This window comes from Cygnus olor, chromosome 20 (genome assembly GCF_009769625.2).
Source record: "Cygnus olor isolate bCygOlo1 chromosome 20, bCygOlo1.pri.v2, whole genome shotgun sequence".
Taxonomy (NCBI): Eukaryota; Metazoa; Chordata; class Aves; order Anseriformes; family Anatidae; genus Cygnus; species Cygnus olor.
In genome coordinates this window covers 7158220-7170959 of record NC_049188.1, presented here as the reverse complement: position 1 = coordinate 7170959, position 12740 = coordinate 7158220, and the positions used below count along the sequence as shown (strand labels likewise).

Here is a 12740-nt window from a genome sequence, read left to right as displayed (position 1 = left end):
GTTTGGAATGATGGATTATGCTTTTTGTTTGTCAGGAGGAACAGACAAATTAGGGAAAAAAAAAAACAGCCAGGTTTCAATATTAAAAGGAAGATCTATTTGCTGACTGCTCCTGTTGGCTAATAAACCAAGGGGAAGTCAGGTGTCCATTTTACACATGCTAAGGATCTTGTATTTTGAGCAGGGGAAGTAGGACAAGCCCCGATACCTCTGACAGATACCGTCCTCACAACCGGCCAGCAAAACGCGAGAGCTGCTCGCTCACACCGCATGCAGATCACCCCTGCAGCCCAGCTGCACAGGGAGTTACCGAGAACCCAACACGCCATGCCAGGAGACAGTATTTATTTTTGGGACACGAGCTATGAAGAGCAACCAAGAACTAATTAAGGTTCCTGAACACACCAGGGCAAAGAGCATCAGCTCCAGCCTTGCTTGCTGCCCAAAGTTCTTACTGCATCTGGACAGCTTTTTGGAGACCCCAACCTACCTCTGAAGACCAATACTCAGAGTTTACATCCTCCAAATACCGAAAAACACCTCTCTGCAGATTATTTTGCAAAGTCATTATGACTGAGCCCTAGCCTGGAAAAGAACGACGTGTTGGTGCTTACGTGGGCTGCATGGCTCAGTACGTGGAAGGCGGTGGCTGCCCGGCCACTGAAGGGCTCCCAGAAAGCAAGAAGAACTGCGGGACACCTCCAACTCCAGCCTGGTTGCAGCAGTCACACCACCGGGTTTGGCTGCTCCCCTGACCCTGGCCAGGGCTGGCAGTAACCTCGGTGGAAGGCTGCTGGCAGTACCATGATTTCCTAAAAACTTTATGGGATAGTTCTCTGGGAGGAACTAACGGAAGCGTGGCAACAAGCCACTACACCGTGCTTGCTTGAACGTCTCCCAAATAGCGAAAAACAAAGAAAAGTTATAGTAAAAGACAAAAAGATTCCTGAGGCAAGGACATGGATATTTAAAGGCCTTGGCTATTTATAAAATAGCCATCCACTTGCATCTGGCGCACAAGAGGCATCACATCCTTCACTACCTACAGCACACAAGGCAGGAAGGAAAGTTTATTTTGGAGAACTTGATAGTAAGAACTGAAGAGAAATAGCCGTGCTTCCTAACGCTCTTTTTTCTATTAAACTAATTCCTGCTGTAAAAAGTCAGCTTGAAAGCTCCTTTCAAAGAAAAAGGGGGCGGGAGGAGAGGAAGAATCAGATCTGCTTGTTTTCTTGCATTTGAAATTCCGGTCTCGTCTCCTGTTTTGTTTTCCTGGAGGACGCCGGAGCGCGGACCTCGCAGAATGATGACATCACACGTCCAAAAAAAAAAAAAGCAAAACCCAAACAAGAGCGAAGGAGCTCTCTGGCAAATAAAAGCTTAAACTTTCGGGCTGCCTGCAGTTGTTAACGTTTGGACAACTCGCAACTCCACATGTCCGTGCAGAAGAATTTCCCCTTCGGAGCTCCTGCCCGTGAGAGCAGCCATTCCAAAGCGGATGACGACAACCCTGATGCTTTCCAGGCCAGGCAGAATAAAGTGAAAGGTGTTTAGTTACTGCTCGCTATAAAGATACCTCGAATGCTACCTTGTTTTATGTTTGTTTATGCCTGTTTTGTTATTGTTTTCAAGTTACACAGGCAAGTGGCTTCTACCACAATGGAACAAAGCAGAGCGCAGCACGTCTAAGTCGCTGTAAATTTAAAACTGCTCTTACTTCAAAGCTTTATAAAATTATTTCTTCCACATGAGGTAAGCGTTCTAAGAAGCAGCTCTCTTGCAGAGCAAGTACAATACACTACACCAGAGACGGAGGAATGTCGAGATGTGCATGCATGCAGAAAGCAGCATCTGCAGCAGGAAAGCCATGTTTCCTGCCGAGAAGAGACATTCATACCTTGTCCGTGTTTATTAAAGCTCAGGAGAGGTCCGTGCTAGAAACCCGTGAGCTGACTGCCCCACGTCACCAGCAGATTCATCCTTCAAGTCAAACCTGAGCTCAACAGACCGACATGGCTGGCAGGCTCAGAAATAACAGGCTTGAAGTGAGAAATATCTTCAAAATCTTTGAAGAAAATCTTCAAGATGCTTCGTGGAGATTCAAGGCACCAAACCAGATGCTACACAACCATTTTCCTTGCTCTTAACAATTTATGACTTAATTTTAAACAAAAATACACACAAAAAGGAAGAAAAAAAATCCAGCAAAGCAAAAAGAAACAGGAAAACTATAGAATAAAATATTGAATACGTGGTGGTCACATGGCTCCACTGACAGCTACCGAACAACAGCACAATGGTTACAAATCATTCCAGAGCTCTTTGCTTTGATTTTTTGGTAATTAAATACGAAATTAATGAGATTGCCGTCTCCACCTTATGCAGAAGCTAATCAGTATTATTAGCAGCCTGCTCAATTCAGGCAGAATACTAATAGTTTCTCCAAACAGCAAAACAAACACGGCCTTGCTGTTAACTTAGGGACAACGCTGCAATGATAACATCAGCTAACCAGGGACTGCTCTGAGATGTTGTCCAGAAAAAGCTGTTTAAAGATGCCATCATACCACACCTCTCACACCTCCCAGAACTTACAAGTCCTATTATTACCAGTCATCTTCTACCTTGAGAAATCCCGGCAAAGCAAATGGTTGGTTTCAGATAAATGCAACCACAGATTTCTGTGAAGCAGCTGAAGTGTTCTGCGGAGTTTGACTTTAAGTCTCTGAACAATAAAATGGTAAGACACTGGAATACGCTATCTAAATACTGCAATATCCTGCCCTAATCATTAAAAACAAAAGACAAACAACTGCCATTGAGGAAGCATCGAAAGGAGGTGGGAACTCCATTCAAGGGAAGGAATTTTACTCAGAAGTTTCAAGCCTGAGACCTGTTATATCACACGGACCCAACGAAGCATGCCGTGTCCTGTTGGGTTACCTCTGGAAACCAGTCAGGACAGACTGACAATGACCATCGCTGTAATTCTGTTTATGTATTTACAGAACATACTTTAGTGGTGAGGCCCTATGTGTCATGTCCTTAGAAATGCTAATCACAGGCGTGAAATCACATATAGAAAACCCCTAAATCAGCAGGTGCTCGATGCCTCCAAACCAGACCATAAGCAGACAAGTAGAATCACAACTCACACGATACTCCCCTTCCACTCATGCGGGGCCCTATCACCCTTGTTTCTCCAGCACCTATGTAAATAGGTAGGTAGATTTTGCAATGCACACGCTAAATAGGTGTGAACAATTTCAAACCAGCACAGGTGGTATTAGTTCCAAAGCTAAAAGCAGATCTTCACAAAAAAGAACTCACTAAATTGTATACTCCATGGCTGTGGCAACACCAAGTAGAATTCCCTCAGAAAACCAAGGTCCTGCACACTGAGCACTTCCACACACGGGCTCAAATTTCAAGGCCTTTATGCTGCTTTGGTTACTCGAGTTTAAAAATAATAGAACTGAAGCAATACAATCCTTAGCTTGATTATTTCCAAATAAGCCACAGCAATTTTACTGCGCAGATATGTTTTAAATGAATATCAATGCTGTAAACTTCTCTGCGGAGACAGCTAAAGCAGAATCCAGAACAGATGAAAAGTTTCTTGCGAAGAACTGAGCTCAACGCTTACAGACTCCTGGCAGGCACAGGGGCTCGAAGCTCCTCTTTCTTCCTAGCACATCAGGTGAGAATGCTTTCGGCTCTTTTACCAAAAACATCAGCATGTAATTGCACTGCACAACATCTAGACCCTTAGGGAGATTTGAGATACAGCTGTGGTAGGGACTGCACAGAGACGATAAAAGGATACACTCTGCCCCCACAGATCTCCATAAAGATGTCCAGACAACCTCCACAAAGATGTCCAGACAACCTCCACTTCTTGCAACTGTACACACACAGGAATATTTTTACTTAGGTGAGCCGTCCCCAGTTATCCCTGGGTGTGACTGGCTCCCTGAACAAAAAGATCGAGTTTGCTGTTCATCAAGTTTAAGGACTGACCGATGGCATATTTAAGGCCCTTTTCACACTTGTACAAAAAAAGACACAAATCAGGCAACGAGTCCCATCATAGTAATGTACCATATCACAAATTTCAACATTTATCCAGCTCATTCATGAGCAACATTAAATGACCACTGTGATGAGAAAAATCTATAGTGAATACGTGTAGAAACAAAAATCCCCTTGCAGGCTGCGCTTCGAGTAGGTCAGGCACTTGAGGAAGATCTGGGACACCGGTGTGAACCTGAGGCTTGAGCTGTTCCACCACACCCCACGGAGCAGAGACCACGCCAGCACCCCAGCATCTCCTAACCTTGGACTTCTGCTTTACAGCCTAGAGGTCCTGCAGGTCCGGCTGGTCAGATGTTAACCGGGAGCCAAGGGACAAATCCTTCTTCCTCTGTCACCAGCAATGCTGGGCAAATCACTCATTGCTCCACCTGTACCTCCCTATCCCTGCCGTATAAACGTGAAACAAATATGTATTCATCGCTCATTTCATACACCTTGAGATTTAGGGATGAAATTAAGAACGGGGGATTACCATTATCACCCTGCCAGCTCAGAGCAAAGTATAAAAGCATCACATATTTAAGACAATCTTTCTGTATTACAGGTTACTTAAATTTCTATTTGTGTATTAATATTTCATTTCTCCCCATATTAATATTAACGATATCTATTTCTAGTTAAACATAAAAATATTTGCGATACCTGCAAAACGCAGTGATTATGCCAGTTTATAGCCACTACAGTTATTAGCCTTCGATACCAGAGAGAGCAATGGGAAGACTGTGAAAGACTACGGGAAGGAGGACACGCACGCTGGTGCTGGACCAGCCTGGCTGTGATGGCCCACAGCCATCGAGTCCTGCAACAGGGGGAAATACAAGGCAGTTGAAAATATTAATTCTATTAATTCACACTTTATTTTAGGAGATAGGGGCTATTTAAGAAAAAACACCTGCCATCTAAATAAAACAATTTGAAAAATGTAGGGGCTTTTCCAAAATATGGGGGGAAAAAAAAGAACCACTGATATATACATCAAAAACTGACTGTCAAAACATTTCTTTAATAAACTACAAATCATTCTTGAATTATTTTTTAAGCTTTCCTGACTAATTACAAGCTAGTGAATATAAATCATGTCCTTTCTAAGTAAACAATTGTCATGTTATTCTAGTATCCAAAGCTCTCTGCTTGTTACTGTCAAGTCAGGAATAAATCTTTTGTCCAGTCTTGGTTTTGCAAATCAATTTAAAACGTGTAGTGCAACGCAAACCAAAGTAACAGCCTGGGTGAGGACTTGCTTCTTCCACAAGGTATTTTGCTTGGAACACAAAGCTCACATAGAGACCTCTTCTTAAGCCTAGGCCATTTTCCTCAGCTAGCAGCTTCCAGCAGCACCTTCTGGTCCTGGGGCAGGGAAATAACTGCGGTGACCATCCCCAGGTCGATGGAGCTCAGCCCCGAGCATCCTGACAAAGCCTTTCCCCATCTCCAAGGGCACGACTCGAGGACCCGAGGCTTGCGGAATGGCGATGCTCTAGGGTTTGTCTGCCCGCATAGTGTGTTCACTCAAGGAAAAATAATCTCCCGTTCTCCTCAAAGGACAGATGATCAGCATTCAGATGGGTTTGCCTGCATTCTTGCTGCAAAACGGGCAGGTCCCGGCAAGAATTAACACGAGGTTCTACCACACACCTCCAGCCAGAGACTAACCCAGTTCTAAATACTTCAAAGCAGGAGTTAGAGGGGTTTTGCGTGGAAAGGGAAGAAGGAAAATCAAGCCAAAAACCCAGGTAAGAGTTCAGGGTTTGCCTATATGGCAATTAACCTATAAGAAAAATGGAGCTTGGCATTCTCAGTAAGGCACTGCCTCTGAAACGTGTCATTATTTCCTTCCCAACTTTGATACGCACTTCTAGAAGCCAGCAGGAGGTTCTGCCGAGGCCTAGGTTACCTTCTTTTTTAATTAAAATGGCAAATGTTCACAAAAACCTCCATCGCTGAGCCTGCCTCCATACAAGGGTGTACCGAGCAGGTATGAAGTGGGGTTTGTATCAGTTCAGCTGGTGCCGGGGAAAATCCCATCGCTGCGACACATTTAGTCTTTATGGGTGGTGGGGTGAGATTATTAGGGTTAGACCAGCGTGTAATTCTCAAGGCAAGGCTTGGATAAGCAAAGAGTAACAAAAAGGCCCCAGGAGACACGGGAAGGCAAAAGACCCTGTGCTGTATTTGAGATCTACAAAGGTAGAGAGCGAGCTTACCCAGGGTACAGGGTCAAATCCTACAGAAATAGATTTCAAACCCAGGGTTTAACTAGTTTGCTATCTAGGCCAAGAAACAGTTCTGGAACGCATTTAACACAGTTTAATTGCATCAAATCGTGGCTGGCCCAGAACCGATTTTAACAACTGTCAACTGCTTTTTGGAACAGGCAAAGCCAGAGAAATGGAGATCGCGGCACAGAGTTCGCTCTGCGAGGAGCGCAGGGACAACCCAAACACTCGGAGCAGGGGAAAAGCGAGGCGCATTCAAATCCCATGATCTCTCTGCAGATTGGGTTACAAGGAAGTGGGGACTGGGAGGAGCTCGGGCAGCGCAGTGACAACTGCAGGCTGCAACTGAGGAAACATCTCGCGCTGCCAGGGGGACACGGCTTGAGAAATCCCAGTCACCGACGGTTTCCCACGGAGAAAGTCACCGCGCTACTTACTGCACGCTCGTGGCCTATTTGAGAAACAGCGTTGGCAAAAATAACCTCTCCTCTCCTCTCGTCTCCTTGGCTGGGGCAGGGAGGAACAGGCAACGATTAAAAGGGGACCGAGGCGGGAAGGAACAATTGCATATTAAGAAGGGGGAGGGAAACCAAAATAGCTAACATGTGCAGTGCCACATGCGAGTCTTTCCAAGAAATCCCAGTGCAACAGCTCCCTGGGAACAGGCTCGTGGGTCTGTTACGGCCTTTGAGCAGTGGCACGGCAGGGAAAAGGAAGGATTTGTGGATGCTTGGACAACAGGCTGAACACATGGATGGGGAACAAGCCCAAAACTGTTATAAGAATTGCTCCCTATCCTTTCAATATACGTGCATCCGCATATTCCCCTTTCCCAAGGTCCTGGACCCCAAGGCTTTCCTCGGGTTAGAAGTCAGCCCAGGGCAGAACGAGCTGAAGCTGAACCAGCAGCACAAGGAGAGGTGCTCATCCTGGAGGATGCTGCCACTCGGAGACCCGGTGAACAGCAGCGGACTAAAGGGAAGAAAAAGGGGTTCTAGGTTTAGCTGAACTAGGAGGAAGACGGAAACCAGCTTTATTTGCATTTTAAGAAATCAAGTAAAACACACGTTGGCTTTCAGTCCAAAAGCTACCAGCAAAAATCTCTGCGATTAACATTAAACATCCCAATTTACTTTTTAAATATGGCTTGGCATCCCCGACACACAGCAAAGGCTTCTAACCAAATTCAGACACCGCTCACCCACACTCTGACAGCAGGCTGCCCTGGAAGCACCCTACTCTTGACAAGCACAGGAAAAAACTGTTCTTATAGAATTACATCTCACCCTGATAAAACATTTGCATGGCTGTAGCCAGGACTGCACTAAGGGTCAGCAGAAGACCAAAGGCACAGAAAACAGCAGAGCCAAGCTTTAAAGTTCTGTGATTTTTGCTTTTTTCCCCCAAGATCTAAGCTTTCCCCCAAAACAAAACACTTTTAGCCTCTTCCACTCTAAGGACAAAACCTAATAATGCAAACCTTGTGCTGTCACCCCATCCTGACCCCTAGAGAAAAATCAAAAGGGTTTCCAGCCAAGTGATACGACATCTCTGCGATCACCTCCTGGCCACTCCTATTAAGAAGCCGTCACCTCGTATTAACAAAGCCTGTTGGGCTGTCCTCACCGTACCCCTAAGAGAAGGGAAAGAAACCCTATCTCCAAGCTAGCAGGTAGGTGCCTAACCAAATCTGCGTATCTGGGCTCAGCACACTGATTAAATTGGTGAAACTTCTCTGTTTTGAGAAAACTTCTTGCTGCTTTGGCAATTTTGTGGTATGTTTACAGTGGCTACTTCGCCTTTTCTTCTGCCAAAGAAACCAGGAAGATTTAGCAGGATGTCAAAAAAAAAAAGTTGTCAAGAGTGTCCAGTGTAATTATTTCTAACAAAGTATTAAAACTTTTCGATGGCTTCCCTTTGGTAATTTCAAAAAATAATAATAAAAAAGACTGACATTCCAGCGATCATCAAATATTTTAAAAAAATGCTTTAAGAAACCATGTTTGGAGCACCCATTACGCTGTCTAACGTCTAAGGACCTTCAGAAAGTCTTTCTGCCTCCATGTTTTTTGCTGTAAATGAGCACTTACATAAGGAGGGAGGAATATGGTGTTAAAAGCCACCCGTGCTTCAAACAGCTCCCCATCCTTCCCTCCTGTATTGTGCACACTTTTCCCCGTCAGATACTTTGCACTTCACCTCTCATTTCACGTTTTTACATTTTAGGTTCTGTTTTCAGTCTTTACGTTGCAGCTCTGCACAGCTGAGCTCCCTCTGGAGCTTCACACGAGGGGATTAGTGGTTTTCTGACCCTTTATCCAGTGGATTTTTTTCCAGTCTCTTCTCCACGCAGAAATCAATGTAGGATGATCATCTCGTCTGCCCATCACAGAACAATAAAAACAAAGAATCCCCAAACCTAGCTACTACATATTTTGGAGAAGGTGCCACCAAGCACCTAATGTCTGAGTGCTCCTCCTGGGTCCTGCCGCGGTGGCAGGCAGCACAAGCTCCATCCAGCTGCTGGCTCTCGTGCAGCCCAGTGCCCGCAGTTGTCCCTGCACTCACCGGCAGCGCGCTGAGCCGGCCCAGCTCACCAAGCCAGCACCAAACCACTCAGATTTCTCCCAAGGTCAGCCTTCTGCTGGTGTGGCTGAAGGGGCTCAGCTCAGGATCAGACAAAGAGCAGAGTCACTGGCGTGACGCTCGCGGAAAAGCAGGTGGAAGATGGCACCACACAACTAAACCGGCTTTTAGCGTTTCAGGAACTCACCGGAGAGCACAGGACGGCACAGACCGGGGATTCGTTCTGCACCATTCAGCCAAGAACGAGCATTTTGTGGAGAGGAGTAGGACACGCTCATGAGTTATAAAAGGGAGGATGGCATCTCAAAGGGCATGAAATATTCCTCTCCATATCACTACAACAAATGTCTCAGACCTGGTTGACTGAGGGAAGGCACCTACGTTATCCACAGCTCGACCCTGCTGCCAGGCGCAGGACACTAAGGCAGGCATGACTCTGGTCCAGAGCTAAAGCTCTCCCCTTTGTCCAGGTTTGTGTAAGGAAATACAACCAAAAAACCTTCAGACTCCATAGTGTACTTGGGCAGGGAACACACAATGGCCACCACCATCGTGATTCAGAAGACATGAGCCGGGGTCACCACTGGTAACACCAGCAGCCAGAGGTCCTCAGAGTTTCTGGTGTGCACTTCAACGTAGTATTACATAGTTAAAGGGATTTTAATATGAAGAGAAAATTCTTCTAAAATAGGATCTTATTAATTATGCAAGCGTTCTCCAAAATACATTGAGAGTGGAATAGGAGAAGAGATATTTATCACAGCTTCTTTACCGCTTCTGGATCACAGATGCCCAGATCAACCCTAAATATTTTCTTATTTGACAAACACATATACTGTCCAATAAACGTATATGAGGAATATTTTGCAAATATTCTGTAATCTCTACAAAGTTAGAGAAGCATATCCTTGCAAAAGAGACAGGAGACAGAGCAAACAGAAGCAGCACATCCAGTCTTTCTTTGCTGGAAAAGAGAACTAGCACGAAGACGAAGTACCTGGGAACCACCTGGGGTAACGGGTGGGAACGCACAGGTTGCGTCCAGGGGGAACTCTGCTGCAGAGTCAGCTACCTACGACATCTTTAAAACAAATCTCTGAATCCTTTGCCATACCTATTGTTCTCCACAAAACATCCCCATTACAGGAAATTCACTACTAGGATACATCTGAAGATGTAATTATTGGTGTGATATTTGCTTCTCTTCTGATACATTTCACCAAGCGTAAAAACTGCGGCTATCTTACAACACATTAAAAATACGTTACTCTAGTGACAAAACCTGATGAATTATAATGGATAAGGCACAAATGAAAGCTGCACAAATGGAAATGTTATTTAGATGGAAGTAAAGATTTAAAATTCTCCAACTTAGCTTACAGCAGAATTCAATGGAAGGACATGACAGATAACTTTTTCCAGTAGTCTAACTTGAGGCCTAAGTCACCTTATCTGTACATAATTTTGACTCCAACATCTGCTCCTCTACATGCAGCACTTAATTTCAGCCTAGTTAAAGAAAAAAAAAAAATCAAACTACCCAAGGAGTTTTTACTTCAGACAGTTTTTAACAAGATTAAATTTAATTTAAGCTGTTCTGCCAGAATCCCTTTCTCTTCAGTGAGACATTCTTAACAGAGGAGAAAAACATTCTCTCAAGTTCAAAGGATAAATGGAGGTTCAAGTTTATCAATGTATTTGAGTCAACAGATAAAAGGAAGAGGAGTCCTAAAAATGGCAAAGGCACCAGCCAGAACTAGGCCAATGTTGTGGAGAACCTAACATGAAGGCTCGAACCAGTCGTTGATTAGGTTTGTCCTTGGACACAAGTAGCAAAAACTACGACACGCTCACTAGGAGCAGGGGCAACAGAAACAAAAATGTGGACTCGGAGTCGTTTCAAGGATCACGTATCTAAAATTGCATTTATTGCAACAAAAGTTGGTGTTCTGTAATCCTGAAAAGTGAAAACAAGCCTTCACCAGTGTCAAAATATATCACGGTTTCCCACAATATTTGCACTATTATGACGTGCTGTCCACCAAAGCTATTTTTCAGACTCTGGGGATCTGAGCTATACCATCTAACAATATACGAAGCATTAGGGGTGATATTTTGGGAACATCTCATTTGAAGCATTCCAAGCCGATAACCTCTATCCAAATACATAAAACAAGAGCCATGTCACACGCTCTATAAATAGCATTAATAGTAAGGAATCAATAGCAGCCAAACCTTTAGGTACCATCTTATTAATCTGTCCTCGCCATGCATGGACACACTGCCGTAAGGGCTCTCCAAACGCGATAGGCAAAGGTGAAGGACACGATTTGTTCAACTAGTTAATGCAACTGCTATTTAACCGCCTCAGCCACCAGAAAGCTACCCAGCGAAACACTCCACACCATGACAAGCAGGAGAGGCGAGCACGATCAACACCGAGCGTTTTTCTCAGAAAATAAACGAAAGTCCTCAAGGCTAACGCCGTTCTGTCGTTTTCTTCCCGAGACACGTAAAGATCTTACGTTTGACAACAACCATTTTAATCCTCGTTTTTTTTTTCCTTCCCCCCACCCCCCCTCGTTTCTCCTACCGCGCCCAGCACAATGGTACAACTGCACGTTACAGGCAGCCGGGCATCTCTCTCTTTTATATTTATTTTTTTTTGCTCCCACAGTGACAAAGGTGAACTCCGAGGCTCCCGAGATGCTTGCAGCAAAGGCGACTGAGCGAGATTTCTAAAGGCATACCCACACGCGAGTTGCAGGAGCCTAGCCTCGGCGAGATATTTTAATCTGGCAAATTAAAATGGTTGGGAAACGCTATTTGGCTAACGGAATCAGCCGACACATGCCTGTCGGAGGGGAAGCAATAAAAGGCCTTCAAAATAGGTCACTTTCCTCCCAATCCCACCCCAGCGCCGCACAAAATGGTATTTACACCGAAAACTCACCGCTCGGGGAGGAGCGAGGGGGTAGGGAAAAAGAGCTCTGGAAAAATTAAAAAATAATAATAATAAAAAAAAATAGAAAGGATCCACGGTAATATCTGCGGGAACACGGGGGGGGGGGGGGGGTATCGCGTACCGAGCGGGGCCCATCGGGACCTCCCCCCCCGCTTCGTTCCCTTCCCCTCCCCGGGGGGGCCGGGCCGCAGCCCTTAGGCCTCAGCCGGCCGTGACAGCGGCGGGGCGCGGGGAACACCCCGGCGGCGGCCGCCCCTCGGCGGGCAGCGCCATTACCGCTCCCTCCCCGCCGCCACCGCCGCCCCGAGCCCCGGAGCCCGGAGGCCGGGGAAGCGGCCCCGGGTCCTGCGGCAGTGCCGCAGAGCGCGGCGGGGGAGGCGCCGGCCCCACCGCCTTCCCCCCCCCCCCCCCCTCCGCCTCGCCTCTCCCCTCCATCTCTATTCGCACCCCCACCCCCCTCCGCCATCTCCTTCCTCTTCCTCCTCCTCCTCCTCCCCGGGTGCCCCCCGAGCCGCCCCGGCCGAGCCCCCCGCGGCGATGCCCGCCTTACCCTCCGCCGCAGCCGGGCTGGGAGCGCCGGTCGGCCCCCCGCGGAGGAGGAGGAGGAGGAGGAGGAGGAGAAGAAGGAGAAGGAGGAGGAGCGGGGCAAGGGGCGGCGGCCCCGCGGGGGGAGGCGCCCCCGGAGGGGCGTCGGGCCCGGCCCCCCCCGGGTGCCCGGGCGCGGCGGGCACAAAGGCGGCGGGGCACGGCACCTAAGATGGCAGGGCGGGCGCGGCGGGGCGCCGAGCCGCCACCACCACCACCGGCAGCAGCAGCAGCAGCACCACCGCCTCCTCCTCCTCCTTCTCCACCGCCACCACCACCAGGGCCCCGCTCGC

General features: G+C 46.9%; 1 protein-coding gene across 3 annotated transcripts in view; it reads right to left on the bottom strand.

Moving 5' to 3' along the window:
* Nucleotides 1–12725, bottom strand: part of TAOK1 (TAO kinase 1) — a 70014-nt gene extending 57289 nt beyond the window's left edge. Inside the window, exons 1-2 of one of the 3 annotated variants that reach the window (XM_040533071.1) lie at nucleotides 12413–12725; nucleotides 11851–11887 (exon numbers count right to left, since the gene is read on the bottom strand). The gene's annotated coding sequence lies outside the window, so the exon portion shown is untranslated. Of the gene's footprint in view, nucleotides 1–4336; nucleotides 4480–4737; nucleotides 4865–11850; nucleotides 11888–12412 lie in introns of those variants that run through there. The other 2 variants (XM_040533074.1, XM_040533069.1) reach the window with 2 other exon arrangements.
* Nucleotides 12726–12740: the final 15 nt, after the last annotated feature.